This window comes from Schistocerca gregaria, chromosome 4 (assembly GCF_023897955.1).
Source record: "Schistocerca gregaria isolate iqSchGreg1 chromosome 4, iqSchGreg1.2, whole genome shotgun sequence".
NCBI classification, from domain to species: domain Eukaryota; kingdom Metazoa; phylum Arthropoda; class Insecta; order Orthoptera; family Acrididae; genus Schistocerca; species Schistocerca gregaria.
Genome location: NC_064923.1, coordinates 555,898,357 through 555,914,122, shown reverse-complemented (window position 1 = coordinate 555,914,122; position 15,766 = coordinate 555,898,357).

Genomic DNA, 15,766 nt, shown 5'->3' with positions numbered 1-15,766 from the left:
CTGCTAGTCTGCTTTTAGTGTCCTCCTTGCTCCGTCCGTCATTGGTTATTTTGCTGCCTATCTAATAGTATTCCCTAACTTCGTGGCCATCAATCCTGATGTTAAGTTGCTCACTGTTCTCATTTCTGATATTTCTCATTACTTTCGTCTTTCTTCAATTTACTCCCAATCCATATTCTGTACTCATTACACTGATCATTCTATTCAAGAGCTCACATTCTTATTTACTTTCACTCCAGATAGCAATGTCGTCGGCGAATCGTATCATTAATAACATTTCAGCTTGAATTTGAATCCCACTCTTGTACCTTTCTTTTACTTCCATAATTACTTCTTCCATGTGCTGATTGAACAGTAGGGGCGGGAGACTACAACCTTGTCGGACACCATTTTTAACACGAGCACTTCGTTCTTGTTCGTCCACTCTTATTATTCCCTCTTGAATCTTGTACATGTTGTATAGTATCCCTCTCTCCCTATAGCTCACCCCTATTTTTCTCAGAATTTCGAAAATCTTGCACCATTTTACATTGTCGAACCCTTTTTCCAGGTCGACAATCATAAGGTCGTGTCAAGATTTTCCTTTAGTCTTGCTTCCATTATCAACCGCAACGTCAGAGTTGCCTCTCTGTTGCCTTTACCTTTCCCTTTGCCTTTCCTCAAGCAAAACTGACAATCACGTCCTCTTTTTTCTTTTTTATTCTTTTGTACATTATTCTTCTAAGCAACTTGGATGCATGAGCTGGTAAGTTGATTATGCGATAATTTTCCCACTTGTCAGCCATTGCAATCTTCGGAATTGCGTGGATGATATTTTTCCGGAAGTCAGATAGTATGTCGCCAGACTAATTCATTCTTCACACCAACGTGAATAGTCGTTTTGTTGCCATTTCCCCCCAATGATTTTCGAAATTTTAAAATAATGTTATCTGCGCCTTCTGCCTTATTTGATCTTAAGTTTTCCAAAGTTGTCTTAAATTCTGACTCTAATACTGAATCCATTATCTCTTCTAAATCGACTTCTGTTTCTTCTTCTGTCACTTCAGACAAATCTTCTCCCTCATAGAGGCCTTCAGTGTACTGTTTTCACCTGTACCCTCTCTCTCCTCTGCACTCTGTACTCATAATGTTACCACACTTGCTTTTAATTTCGCCGAAGGTTGTTTGGCTTTAGCATTTGCTGATCAGTCCTTCCGACAATAATTTCTATTTAGACTTCTTCACATTTTTAATGCAGAAATTACGTCTTAGCTTTCCTGCACTTCCGATTTATTTCATTTCAGAGTGACTCTTATTTCCGTATTCGTGAATTACCCTAAATATTTTTGTATTTCCGTCTTTCATCGATCACCTGAGTATCCGTGACTGCCCTTTTTAGAGATGCCCATTATTCTTCAACTGCCGGCCGGTGTGGCCGAGCGGTTCTAGGCGTTTCAGTCTGGAACCGCGAGATCGCTACGGTCGCAGGTTCGGATACTGCCTAGGGGATGGATGTGTGTGATGTCATTAGGTTAGATGTCCTTAGGTTAGTTAGATTTAAGTAGTTCTCAGTTCTAGGGCACTGATGACCGCAGATGTTAAGTCCCATAGTGCTCAGAGCCATTTGAGCCATATCCTTCAACTATACTGCCTACTGAGCCTCTTCATGTTAAATAATGATATTTATTTAGTCACTGGCTCTTTTGGAAGGTTAGTACTGCGTCTTTATTTGCACCTCGTTGCCGCTACGGCTCTTCTTCCTTCTTGCAAAGGACGAAGGAAACACTACTGAGCGTGAAATACCTGCTCCAGCTCGAGGAAGGGTGCCATTTCACATTTTAAACTACACTTATTAACTAATAAATTACACAATGTTGATAATGGTTGTAATGTGGGGTCTGGGTTGGGTAGGGTCTCGTGGGGATCAGTGTTGGGGGCACTCATCTTCCTTATTTAGACAGATGATATGCTCTCTAGTATTACCGGTAACTATAAAATATTTCTGTTCGCTAACGAAACTAGCTTGGTAGTAAAGGATGTTGTGTGCAACATTGGCTCGGTTTCAAGTAGTGCAGTTCATGACCTAAGTTCATGGCTTGTAGAAAATAAACTAACGCTAAATCACAGTAAGACTCAGTTTTTACAGTTTCTAACACACAATTCAACAAAACCTGACGTTTAAATTTCACAGAATGGGCATATGATTAGTGAAACTGAACAGTTCAAATTTCTAGATAGTAAACTGTCGTGGAAAGCCTACGTTCAGGATCTTGTTCAGAGACTGAATGCTGCCATTTTTACTATTAGAACGGTATCTGAAGTAAGTGATCATTCGACACCAGTACACGTGAAAAACACCTAATGCAAGCTTTCCCTTAAGCACAATGGCCCTGGAGTTCGCGTTTCGCGTGACAGCCTCTTGAGCGATAGTGTCCTCTGTTTGAATGGTGAATAGCCACTTTATGCTGTATGATAATACCAAAATCCTAGCATCTGTTGCACCATTTTGGCACTTGGTAGTGAGAGAATCGGTGGAAATCCGTTGTGTAAAAAGCATGGAGTCTAAGGCTTTCTTAGATTAGCTGCCAAAAACGTCGTTACAGTGCAGCTGCTATTGACCCTCCGACTTTCCCAACGTGAATTGAGAATCTCACCACACTACAGTCCATACGTAACTCTCTGACGTTCAACAACAAATGTTTAAATGCTTGTGAAATCTTATGGGACTTAAGGGATAAGGTCATCAATCCCTCATCTTACACACTACTTAACGCAAAGTATCCTAAGGACAAACACACACACACACACACACACACATGCCCGAGGGAGGACTCGAACCTCCGCCGGAACGAGCCACACAGTCCATGACTGCAGCGCCCTCGACCGCTCGGCTAATACCGCGCAGCGTTCAACAACATTTCTGGCCCCTATTTACGCAATGGACGTAAGCGCAATGACGCAGTTCTCGTGTATTAAATAACGGAAACGAGTGTAGTTTCCGTCTGTCAGATCATGGAGGTATACTGTCGAAATATCAGTCGCATAAATAAATGGAGTTTCTGTGGCTGCACGCCAGACATCTAATGGATCACAAAAGTATTGTTGATTGTTGTAATTGTTCTTTTACCTCCAAACACCTAAGCTACACTTTATTGGGGAAAAGTACCGAACTCATAGCTGATGAAAGTTCAGGTACACTGTAAATGCGGCGCACTTAATTAAATTGAATGTCCATTCAAAATATCTCAGTTTCGTCCGCGATATCCAAAAAACGCACACTTTGGCGCGTCTCTGTTTAAGCGCTGCAAACCAGTTGTCTCTGATTCAAAAATTACTCGCAGTGCGAAAACAAAGATAATTCATTAAACGCTACCGGAAGCCAAAAATTATTTTTTATCTGCTGGAGACGGATTGGCAGACTGTTGGTGCAAGACTGTCGATGGTCCAGGGGCCCAACATGCAGCTACAGCAAATAAGAAAATATCCCAAATATGTTAAATAACTGCCATGAAAGAGGATAAGTTGTAAAAACAGCTAACAACCACTAGCTTGATGACATTCCTCTTGAATACATTGTACAGCGTCCTGCCATTACCGTTTTGTAATGTTTTGTTTACCATCAGATAGCTGTGTTACATTTACAGGGCCAACTGTTAATCAGCTGTTGAATGCTTTAAATACCAAGGCGCCTTAAAGAGAAAACAATTCACACTGACACATTTTCGAAAAGTAAATGAAACTCGTGCATAAATTCACGTTCAAATTGTACAACAAACATATGGCATATGAACTTACAGTGAATGTGTCCTAGCTGCTTTGAAGGTTTGGTTTTTTCGTGTAGCATGAAGTATTCAATGAATATATCCGTACACTATGCTGCGTGCTTGTTAATCGTAACAACGATAGAACAAAGTTAAAGTGCACGTATGCCTCATAACATCACGTGTTGTACATTCACTAATAGCAAGTAAAGAGCCTATAATGCAAAGCCATCTGTTTTTCAACCTAGGCGTCAGAGATGAGTTGTAAGAGGTGACAGTAATACCGACATGTTGTTGGTAATAACAAATACAAAATTCAATGACGAGCAAAACAAATTAAACAATCTTGCGAGGATCACCACAGCGTCATAACACTCACCACCATCGTTTAAACGACTTGCTCAGCAGAAAGGATCCTTACAGAGTCCATAAAAAAATGTCTCATTGGTGGCGGGTAATACATGGAAGGCCATGATTTCGATGCAGATCGACTTAAGAGAAATCTGCTACTAAACATATTAAATAAGGTATCCTACAATAGTCACCAAACACGTTGTACATACATAAGGATGGAAAGCTGCGAACAGCAACCAAATCTCAGACAGACTTTTGCTACTCATCTGGGGTACTGCGGTGCGAATGCTTTGACGCTCGGCAGATTTTTGTCTGTGACGAGCAGGCACACAAAGACTGTCTCCTTTCCAGCGGTCGAAATCAAAGGACTAATCCCGACAAACACTGTTTCTGGGCGGCGCCTGCAACTATGTTCATTAAAACACAGCACATACACGGCTGTGGAGGTACCTCACACATCTACATCAGAGTATGAAAGCGGGCATCACAACAAAGGAACTTGACTCACTTCTTCAAAAGAGGGAAATGAATTACGGCCTGAATGAAGACATCTCTCGTAATTAGATTCCTCTAAATTCAGCATCATTAGCACAATTACAGGCACTCGCTGTGCGCTGAATTCACAGCTAACTTGTAAATTAGTGCAAGTTCTCGCTGAGTCTCTTGCTCCCTGTGCGTCTCTTTTATGTCTGAGTATTCGTCCTGACTTAACGATTCCCTCGGCAGATGGATGCTAATGCGTTCTAGAAACTGAGATGTACCTGTTTTGTGCTGATTCCGATCAAAAATTGCTACTTGTTACAAGGTATTGTTTCACTGTAGCCGTCAGAACTACTGATGGTTCACGACGCTGAACGGCACATAGCACATGATCTCCAGAGCTATGAAAGGAAGATGAGGGTTTAACATCTCTTCGGCAATGACAGATGGGATGCGAACTCAGATGTCGAGTACATGGAAAAAGGAAACAGTTTCATTTAGAGTTCATACATGTGGGTCTTACAGTACTAATTGATTCGATGTCCATATATAATTTCATGTTACATTTATGGATGTAACATTCATTATCATGTTAACACCACTAAAACTGTACTAACATGGTGTAAGCAAACCATGGTTTTGCAGTTTTATTATAGCGTCGTACAAAAGGTAATGTGAAGAAAAAAAATGCACCTTGTTATAGTTATAATCCGTTACTCGTTCTAATGCACAAACGGACGTATTTGTTACCACATCAGTATTGTTTTTTATAGACTGACTGGCATATCTCATGAAAAGGCTCGACACAATCTTTTGTAGTTTGGACTTGTACTGTAATTCTTATGTTACATGTGGTATGGCATCTGATGTATGAGTTTCGATCGATTACTTTTAATAAAAATAGCACTTCTGAGGATAACGAACCTAATATGCCAGTGAATGTGGCGCCAACAGCTTACTTAATGTTATAGATCATTCACACAGAGGATTCTAAACATTTCTGGTCGTAATATAACAGCTGTGCTTATACTATGATAAGGCAGCTTTCCGTATGCGTCGGTTAATGGATGTATTCGCTTACAATATTGTATGGTTTCTGTGCCACATACGCACAGAAATACGATGTATACCTGTCTGCAAGTGCCAGTAATTTATTACAATGTGAAACGAGGCTGGAAGCTTAAAGTGCGTAAGTAACTTGGTTTATAAAGTAGATGCCTTTGCGAGAGGCAGTAGACAATTGATGTATAAAAGAGTTCCATCATTTCTGAAATAAACCAGTGTCATCTTTTGTAGTTTGGACTTTGTAGTGTTATTCTTATATTACATGTGGTGTGACATATGATGCATGAGTTCCGATTGATTACTTTTAATAAAATAGCGTTACAAGTGCTTTAAAACGGCCCAAATCCGAAATTGACGCCGGCCGTTGTGACCGAGCTGTTCTAGGCACTTCGGTCCGGAACCGCGCTGCTGCTACGGTCGCAGGTTCAAATCCTGCCTCGGGCATGGATATGTGTAATGCCCTTAGGTTAGTTAGGTTTAAGTAGTTTTAAGTCTAGGGGACTGATGACCTCAGCTGTTAAGTCCCATAGCGCTCAGAGCCATTTGAACCATTTTTTGAACCGAAACTGACCAATTTCACGGATACCACGCAGACGATGGCAAGCCTCTGGAAGATTAACTGCATACTATTGATAAACCGCAATCCATTCCTTCGGAAAAGCCAAAATCAGAAAAGGTTAAAGAATTCAGCCTACTTGGACCATTTTTCATCACACGTCGAGGCTGTGAATCCCACAAAAAGAAAATTTTAAAACAATCGGTCCTGTATAGGAATCATATTTCATTCGTAAGTGGACTCGTTCAAGCGACATTTTCTTTGTTTCAAAAGTATACCGACAAACATAGAGGGAATGTAGGTGTGTCGAGGATCTAAATGAGTATAGGAACCGATCACCGTAAACGGCATCCAAAGACGATACAGAGCGTCAAAGTTATAGGTGCGAGCAACAGTCGAAGACCTCCCTCCAGCAGCAGTAGCGGCAAATGGGATCGACAAACATCCGCAGTAGAAACACAGGGCTCAGGCATAATTTTTCGCGTTCTGGTGTGCCACATTATGGAGACGTTCGCTTAGACCAAACAGCGCGATATGCTTTTCGCGAATGGTAAGGCGAGAAGCAGTGGACATTCAGCGTTACACATGTATGGGCAACGAACGATATCTGAATTGGCATCAGCCGTACGTCTTGACGTTTGTGATCCCCCAACTGCGTCTCTGTGAAAAGGGTGGTTTTGCAAGGCGTCGATACCACACAGGTCGCGCGTGAAGCATATGCATATCACGCTTTGCGGAGGATTTACTGGAGAGGTCCGGATCAGATGCATCCGTAAGCCCTCGTCGTGTGGCACACGCAATGCAAATTTCCCACTCAGCTGTTTGTCAGGTGCTGCATGAGAAGGGCAGGCATCCATTCAATTAGGAGAAGGTGAAGTGTCCATGTGGAGTTCGGAAATGGTTCCTGTAGCGTTGCGCCAGACAGCGGTATTACGTGGTATGTGTGTTATTCACGGACGAGGCGTCCTTCACGCGTGAGGATGTGCTCAACACCCACAATTACCATGTGTCGGCAGAGACGAACCGCCACGCCACCCACGAACGAGGCTAACGAGAAAAGTTCACCATAAATGCAGGGTCTGGCATACTCCATACTTGATTGGCCCCTATATGCTCCCTCCTCGACTCACAGGCGGCAGATATACAACGTTCATCGGGGAAGTCCCGCCGGAGTTACTGGAGGAGGCGCCACTTGCAGACCGTCGACGGATGTGGTTCCAGCACGACGGGGCTCCCACATACTTCAGTAGAGTTGCCAGGACCCAAAACAGTCAGATATTTTTGCGATCTATGGATTGTTCAGAGTACGAGCAGCCCTTAGAGGCTCGCCATCTCACAACTATTCATGTCGTCGCCTTTCCGGCGCAGATCTTTTTTAATATGTGACTTGTAAGTACTGCATCTTTTTCCAATCAGTACAAACTTTAATTTTTAATATATATATATATATATATATATATATATATATATATATATATATATATATGTTTTAGAACAGTTAATCTAATTGTGAAGACGACGCTCATGGTAGCGACGAAACCTGGTCAATTTTGACTTAACATTTGTCACCGAGGGCTTATTTGTTCTAATATAATACTATAATTGTATTTCATTTGTAAGTGATGAAAGCATTGTTGCGAGCCGGCTGAGGTGGCCGAGTGGTTCTAGGCGCTTCAGTCCGGAACCGCGCGAGTGCTACGGTCGCAGGTTCGAATCCTGCCACGGGCATGGATGTGTGTGATGTCCTTATGTTAGTTAAGTTTAAGTAGTTCTAAGTTCTAGGGGACTGAGGACCTCAGATGCTAAGTCTCATAGTATCAGAGCCATTTGAAACATTGTTGCGAGAAGTACCAGTGATAAACTAATTCAAACCAGTGAGAAAAACAATCTCGATCGCACTGAAACATTTAATTTTTAACGTTTGTTTCACATGTTATTTACTTTGTACAATGTATTTAATTTCCTGTACCAGTGAAATAAATGGTAATGTACATTTCTTGGATCTTGCTGTGTAAGGTGTCAGGCAAATCCAACACCTTCCATGGAAATCCTGACATGATAAGCGAATCCAGTAGTATGTCACATAGCTCCGAATAAATCGTGACATTAAATTAACCAAAGTAATACGAGTTACGAGTGAGCAAATGGAATACCACAGACTAACAGAAGAATGCCTTTTTGCGTAATACTAGTGTCGATCGTTAATTAAAACTCATGGTGTTTACATTTGCCACTTGAAGTAAAAAATCTGAAACGTGATGATTTCTCTGTTATATAATTATTGAGAAGCCACATTAGCCACTGTAATTTACGACAAGTTAGATAAGTAATTAAAGATAATTGAGGGTCACGGTAGGCCAGTTTGATAGTTTTCTCTTTTGTGAAACTTAATTTAAACCTAGATTATAGATGTGATATGGCATGGTCATCCTTCGATCCATTGTAGAACTTGGAAACCCATTCAGGGAATATTCGTTCACATTTTTGTTGAACGCAGTTGGTTTTTACCATCCTGTACTAAAACACTTCCTTTTATCAATAGTGCAATTTATAAACAACGTTTTGTGAGTAGAATAAAATTTCCAATGGTAAACTTAACTGCTTTATCAACGTTATTTTACCAGCTAACTAAAAATAGGAAAGCCTTGATCCCCGTCTACTAAATTTATTTAGTATTAAGATTCTTTTACAGGGAGTGCAGTGGAGCTGACGCTGAGATCATTTAGTATTTGGTTATATCATCGCTAGTCTCACTGAACTCTTCTGAATCCTGCATGTCATGTGTGGTCTGGCGTCTCCTTACCAGCAGCAGGTCCCAGTTTCAAACTAGTTAATTCCCTAAAAAAACACACTCAGAGCGTCGTTGCGCGAAAGTGGTAGGGAGACACGATATAGAACAAACAGACACCACCATGAATGTTTAGAGCTGTCTGACGCCTGCCAGAGTGTCTATACGAATGGCTGCTATCCGTTCCCTTGCATTCATGGGTTTTGTCCTTTAAGTTCAATAAAGGCGCCGACGTCTCGGAATGTCTGCCGTTATTCGTGTAATGTGGGCGACTAGCATTCACTCGCAGCGAAGTAGGCGGCGATGGCTGCTGCATAGGCCGGCGTTCGCAGCCGTCATTTCGACGCTGTCGTTTTGTGTCCGTTACAGCCTGTATATTACACTGCAAAGCATCGGAGATTGTATAGCGGGTTCCGGGAGACAACACAGTGCGCATAGAAGGCTGTGCACGATACCGTGAGTCACCACGGCTACAGATCAACGCGTTCATAGGAGACAAGGCCTGTCTGTTCAGTAGCTAGCTCCATCTGCTCCACTGGCTACAGTAGCAATCAGTCGCGATAATCGAATATTGAAAACCACGGGTGTCGAACTGCCCGCGGTCTGTTCGCATACTACTTCACGTCTGCTGCCGGAAGGGAGGTATAGCGGCAGGCGGCAGCACCTGTAACTTTGACGCTCTGTAGCGTGTAGGGATGGGCATCAAGTATCGGTACATCAAAATATCGATTGGCCTACGGAGTAACACACACACACACACACACACACTATATATATATATATATATATATATATATATATATATAAAATTTTCAGTATAACGAGTAATCGATATTAAATACTGTGTATCGCACACTATATGTCTTCCAATGGGCTCATTTAATTCCATATTCAGTATTACAAATCAGCACCAGATCTGAACATGAATGTATCTGTACTGCAGATTGTTATTTCCATGTGCCGTTTCTACCACTACAAATGACAGGTGCGAGGTGCAGAACGAACACGTATGGTGACAGCACTGCTTGAGAATTGTGAAAATTACTACTCCCTGTTCCCAACTATGTGACAAAATGTAAGTCTGCAGGCTTTCGTGGCCGTTGTCACTAAAGTTAAAATCTTCTGGATTATTAGGCCCGTCATGTATCTTCTAAAATGTTCGACGTGTCCAGCAGTAGTGGACACCAAAAGATCCTGAGGAAGATCCCAGTAGAGTGGTCGAAACGTCGAACATTTTACAAGAAACATGACGCGGCCTAACAACCCAGAAGATTTTAACTTTGTGTGACAAAATGTGCGCTCTTCTTACGTCGAGTGCCTGGATCAAGAAAAGATAGACGCAATGTAAAAGAAGTAACGTAGACTTGTTACATAAATCGCGCGCACGCACACACACACACACACACACACACACACACACACACACACACACACACACACACGCACTACCCGACTAGTATTTAATGGAAAATGAACTATTTCGTCTGAAATGTTTATGGTAAGTACAATATTTCATGCGCAGAACACACACCAGAAGTGTTTCTCTCCCTCGACTTTCCGCGAGTAACAGTATGCTAAAATATCGATACTTCAAAATGTCGATGTCTCTCACTCATATCGACAGCAAATAAATCATTTTTAAATATTTGCCCATCCCTGGTAGCCTCGTAGGATGATGCTTCCGGACAAGGCTTCTTATGCTCTTTTTGTTCCTCGAAACGCCTTCTACATCCCTTTGAAGTTTGTCGGGGTAGTTCTGAAACACCCTGCATACCGGGTATATCTGCTACTGGTCATCAGGCACATTTTCGCTGGAGTTTCGGCAGATATTTGCTGTTTCGTTTTTGCAGCAAGTAGCTGAATTCTGCACAAGCGAATCCTGCTTATCACGTCCGTTTGTTTCCCATTACGAACAAAATGGTTCTTCAAGTGGAATTGTAACAGGCCACTCGATAGCGAGGTCTCAAATTAGTCTAGTGCGATATTTGGTTTACCGATATGCATTAACAGGAACAGAAAAACACGAAGAACCGTCAGTACTCCAGCAGCGAATGAGCAGCGCTTCTACATTACGGTAGCAGTCAGCGATGTCCAGAGCGGTGCTGTCACAGCTGGAGTACTGGCTATTCCTCGTGTTTTACTGTGGCTGGTAATGCATATCGATAAACCAAATATCGCATTAGACTAATTTGGGACCTCTCTATCGAGGGAGCAAGTAAAATTCCGCTTAAAATCATTTTGTTTGCAACGGCAAACAAACCGACGCTTTCCATCGACGCTGGGCGTCGCATGAAACACAAGATGAGCAGAATTTGCCTCGGCCCACTCCGGCTACATGTTTCCAAAATTATTTGTAAATATCTGCCGAAACACCGTAGAAAATTGATTGAAATCTTTTGGAAGAGACATCCTTTTTATATAGATTTTGGTTACTCTGTTTACTTTTACTGAAGTAATTTTATTTATGTTATTTGTCTTTATATTTGCCATCTGTCCAACTCGAAAAGCACCCTGGGTGAAAGCTGTGAAAAGGAAATTTGCAAAACGTCCAGACACAGAATAATACACTACTGACCATTAAATTTGCTACACCACGAAGATGACGTGTTACAGACGCAAAATTTAACCGACAGGAAAAAGATGCTGTAATATGCAAATGATTAGCTTCTCAGAGCATTCACACAAGGTTGGCGCCGGTGGCGACACCTACAACGTGCTGACATGAGGAAAGTTTCCATCCGATTTCTCATACACAAACAGCAGTTGACTGGCGTTGCTTGGTGAAATGTTGTTGTGATCCCGCGTGTAAGGAGGAGAAATGGGTACCATCACGTTTCCGATTTTGATAAAGGTGGGATTGTAGCCTATCGCGATTGCGGTTTATCGTATCGCGACATTGCTGCTCGCGTTAGTCGAAATCCAATGATTGTTAGCAGAATATGGAATCGGTGGTTTCAGGAGGGTAATACGGAACGACGTGCTGGATCCCAACCACCTCGTATCACTAGCAGTCGAGATGATAGGCATCTTATCCGCATGGTTGTAACGGATCGTGCAGCTGCGTCTCGATCCCTGAGTCAACAGATGGGAACGTTTGCAAGACAACAACCATCTGCACTAACAGTTCGAACGACGTTTGCAGCAGCATTGATTATCAGCCCGGAAACCGCTGCATCACAGACAGGAGCAACAGCGATGGTGTACTCATGACGAACCTGGATGCACGAATGGCAAAACGTCATTTTTCGGATAAATCAAGGTTCTGTTTACAGTATCATGATGGTCGCATCCGTGTTTGGCGACATCGCGATGAACGCACATTAGAAGCGTGTGTTCGTTATCGCCATACTGGCGTATCACCTGGCGTGATGGTATGGAGTGCCATTGGCTACACGTCTCGGTCACCTCTTGTTCGCATTGACGGCACTTTGGACAGTGGACGTTACATTTCAGATGTGTTACAACCCGTGGCTCTACCCTTCATTCGATCCCTGCGAAATCCTACATTTCAGCAGGATAATGCACGACCGTATGTTGCAGGTCCTGTACGGGCCTTTCTGGATACAGAAAACGTTCGACTGCTGCCCTGGCGAGCACATTCTCCAGATCTCTCATCAACTGAAAACGTCTGGTCAATGGTGGCCGATCAACTGGCTCATCACAATACGCCAGTCACTACTCTTGATGCACTGTGGTATCGTGTTGAAGCTGCATGGGCAGCTGTACCTGTACACACCATCCAAGCTCTGTTTGGCTCAATTCCCAGGTGTATCAATGCCGTTATTACGGCCAGAGGTGGTTGTTCTGGGTACTGATTCTCAGGATCTATGCAACCAAATCGCGTGAAAATGTAGTCACATGTCAGTGCTGGTATAATATATTTGTCCAATGAATACCCCTTTACGATCTGCATTTATTCTTGGTGTAGCAATTTTAATGGCCAGTAATGTATGTTCTCAGCGTTTTCCGTAAAAGGACATAGACCGTACATCGGTTTCGTTAGCTCTTATTGAGGAAAATTCTGGCTTACGAAAGCAGTCCCTTCACACCGCATAGGCCAACTTCTCTTCCTTCTCGTTTGAAACATATACCTACCAAAAAGAAAGTTAAACTAACAAGGCCAAATTGTGGATCAAATAAGCATTTAGGAGGAGAAAAACGTCGGAAAATGACTTCCTGGCACTGTCTTACCTCCCCTTACTACATCTCCACCACTGCACGGCCGCATGCAGCAGTCTCTCTGTCTAGTCGCGCAAAATGAGTCTCGCGCAACTCAAGGACTTTGTCTTGTGAGAGCCAGTCGGAAGGCTTAGCGCGAATTTTAGGTAGCGACTGCACGGACGCCCAGAAGGGCGTGTTGTAAAGACGATGGTATGCCGTTTCTTCATGATGCTTCACTTATGTGATAGGTATCGTTACATGCTCTTGGGTTAAACGAATTTTCCGTACATATTTCGCTTACGTTCTTTGCAGGATGCACACGGTGTTTGAAAAGGATATATGTATATCGAATGCACTTATTTATTAAACTGTAAGACATGTAACTACGAAACTTGTTGCATATATTCACGAATATTTGAAGTTTAAATTACATGTTCAATATGGTCTCCACAAGCGAAACGACCAATATCACATCGTTACTAGAATTCCTCCCATAGTCAGCTAAGCCTATCTATCGTCACTGAAGTTATGGCAGTATGGATCTGGTTCTTCAGCTCTCCTAGGTTCTGTGGTAGTGTTGGTATAGAAACGTTGTCCTTAATGAAACCGTACAGGAAGAAGTTGCAGGGTGTCATATCTGGTGACCAGCTAGAAACTGCTAAGTTGTCAGCTATTTGATGACCAACCCTCGGTTCGATAGAGTTTCATTCAAATATTCACACATTTGGGGACAGCTGTGAGTGGGTCCCCTGTCTTGTTGAAAAATGAAATTGTCCTCGTTCAGGCTCGGAAACAACCAGTTTTGTATCATAGCGAGGTACTGCTGATCGTTAACCATATGTATGGGATGTAAACAGATGAGTAGGATATAGCACAAAAGCCACTTACTTTGGGCGTATCTCGTACACAGGGCCACGTACATTCTATAGGCCTCAAATTCGAACTCTGTATTTTCTTACTTTCTCACTGACGTGAAAAGTCGCTTCATCATTGAATACGATGCGTTGTCATTGTCAATATCATTCTGAAACTCGTCAGAAAATCCGAAACGTTTGCATTTAGAGGCTGTTAATAGTCGTAGCATTTGACATCTTGGGTTGTCGGGTGTTCTTCCGGATATCAGCGTCGTACTTGCACGATTGCACGATATTTCGGTCACGTAGCTCGTAACCTTCATCAGGTGCGACCTGAGACTGCTCCTCGAGTCGCGTGGATCTGCACGGAGATAACTTTTCCTCCGATGTGTGATGGAGTTCGCAGCAGTTAGTGCTTTGCCTCCCATGCATGCCGATGTAATGCGTCGTCACATGCAGAATGTCTTCTTGGGTGTCTCCTCAGCACAGTTCTGCAGTGCTAGCTATGCAGCGAGCAGGTGTGGCCAGCGGGTGTTGACGCTTCGCGGCAGTTTGCGGCCCAGTGTCCGGATTTGGGTGTTGTGTGACCGGCCAGCACGTTCATAAAAGGTGCGGGCGGCCGCCTGGAAGAGGTCATGGAGCAGAGGTACTTCCGCGATGTCGTGAAGAGGAGCTGTGGGGAAATCGTAAGGCAGATGCAAGGCCAGCCGAAGGATGCGATTCTGCAGTGTCTCCAGTTTCTTCAGGTTCGTGTCGGCGGCCTTCCCCCAGACGACGGCGGCGTATTGGATTACAGGGCGGAGCAGCGCCTTGTAGAGAGTGATGCCCAGACGAGGTGGTAGTCGGGAGCCGGGGTTCAGCACCGGGTACAGGACGCGAAGCCGGTTCCGCACTTTGGCCTTCACTTCGCGGATGTGCGGAACCCATGTGAGCCGGCGGTCGATGGTGACGCCGAGGTAATGCGCCATGGGATGCCACGGGACAGGGCTGCCACCGACGGTGAGCGGTTGCAGACCCGCAGGAACACGTCGCCTGGTGACGATCAGGAACTGCGTCTTGGCCCCATTGAATTGTAGACGCCACTTGACGGCCCAGGCTGCCAGGGTGTCAACGGCGAGCTGCAGACGGCGGCGCATGACGGCGGCATTGAGGCTCCTCGTATATAGAGCCGTGTCATCCGTGTACTGGGCGAGCCGCACACGGTCGATCTTCGGCGCATCAGAAGTGTACAGCGAATACAGGAGTGGTCCCAAGACCGAGCCCTGTGGCACACCGGCGTTGATGCGGCGGACGGAGGACAAGCCATGCGCGGCCCGCACATGGAAGGTCCTATCGGCAAGATAGGAATGGATGAGACGGACGTGCGACGTCGGGACCCCAAGTTCAAAAAGTTTGAACAAGAGGCCGCGGTGCCACACACTGTCGAAAGCATGCGACACGTCCAGGAACACCGCGCCGAAGAACTCGCGCTGCTCGAGGGCGACGAACGCATCTTCCACTAGCCGTAGGAGTTGGTGAACTGCCGAGTGGCCCCTGCGAAAGCCGAACTGCTCTTCGGGCAGGAGGCCTTCCTCGTCAACGTGGTGCTGCAGCCGCCTGATGTACACCCTTTCAAAGACCTTGGAGACGGCCAGCAGTAAACTAATAGGTCTGTAGTTCGCGGGCTGACGCAGATCCTCCCCCATCTTCGGAATCGCCACGATCTCTCCATGCTTCCAGGACTGAGGAAAACTGCAGGACCGGAGGATTACATTAAAGACGGCGGCGA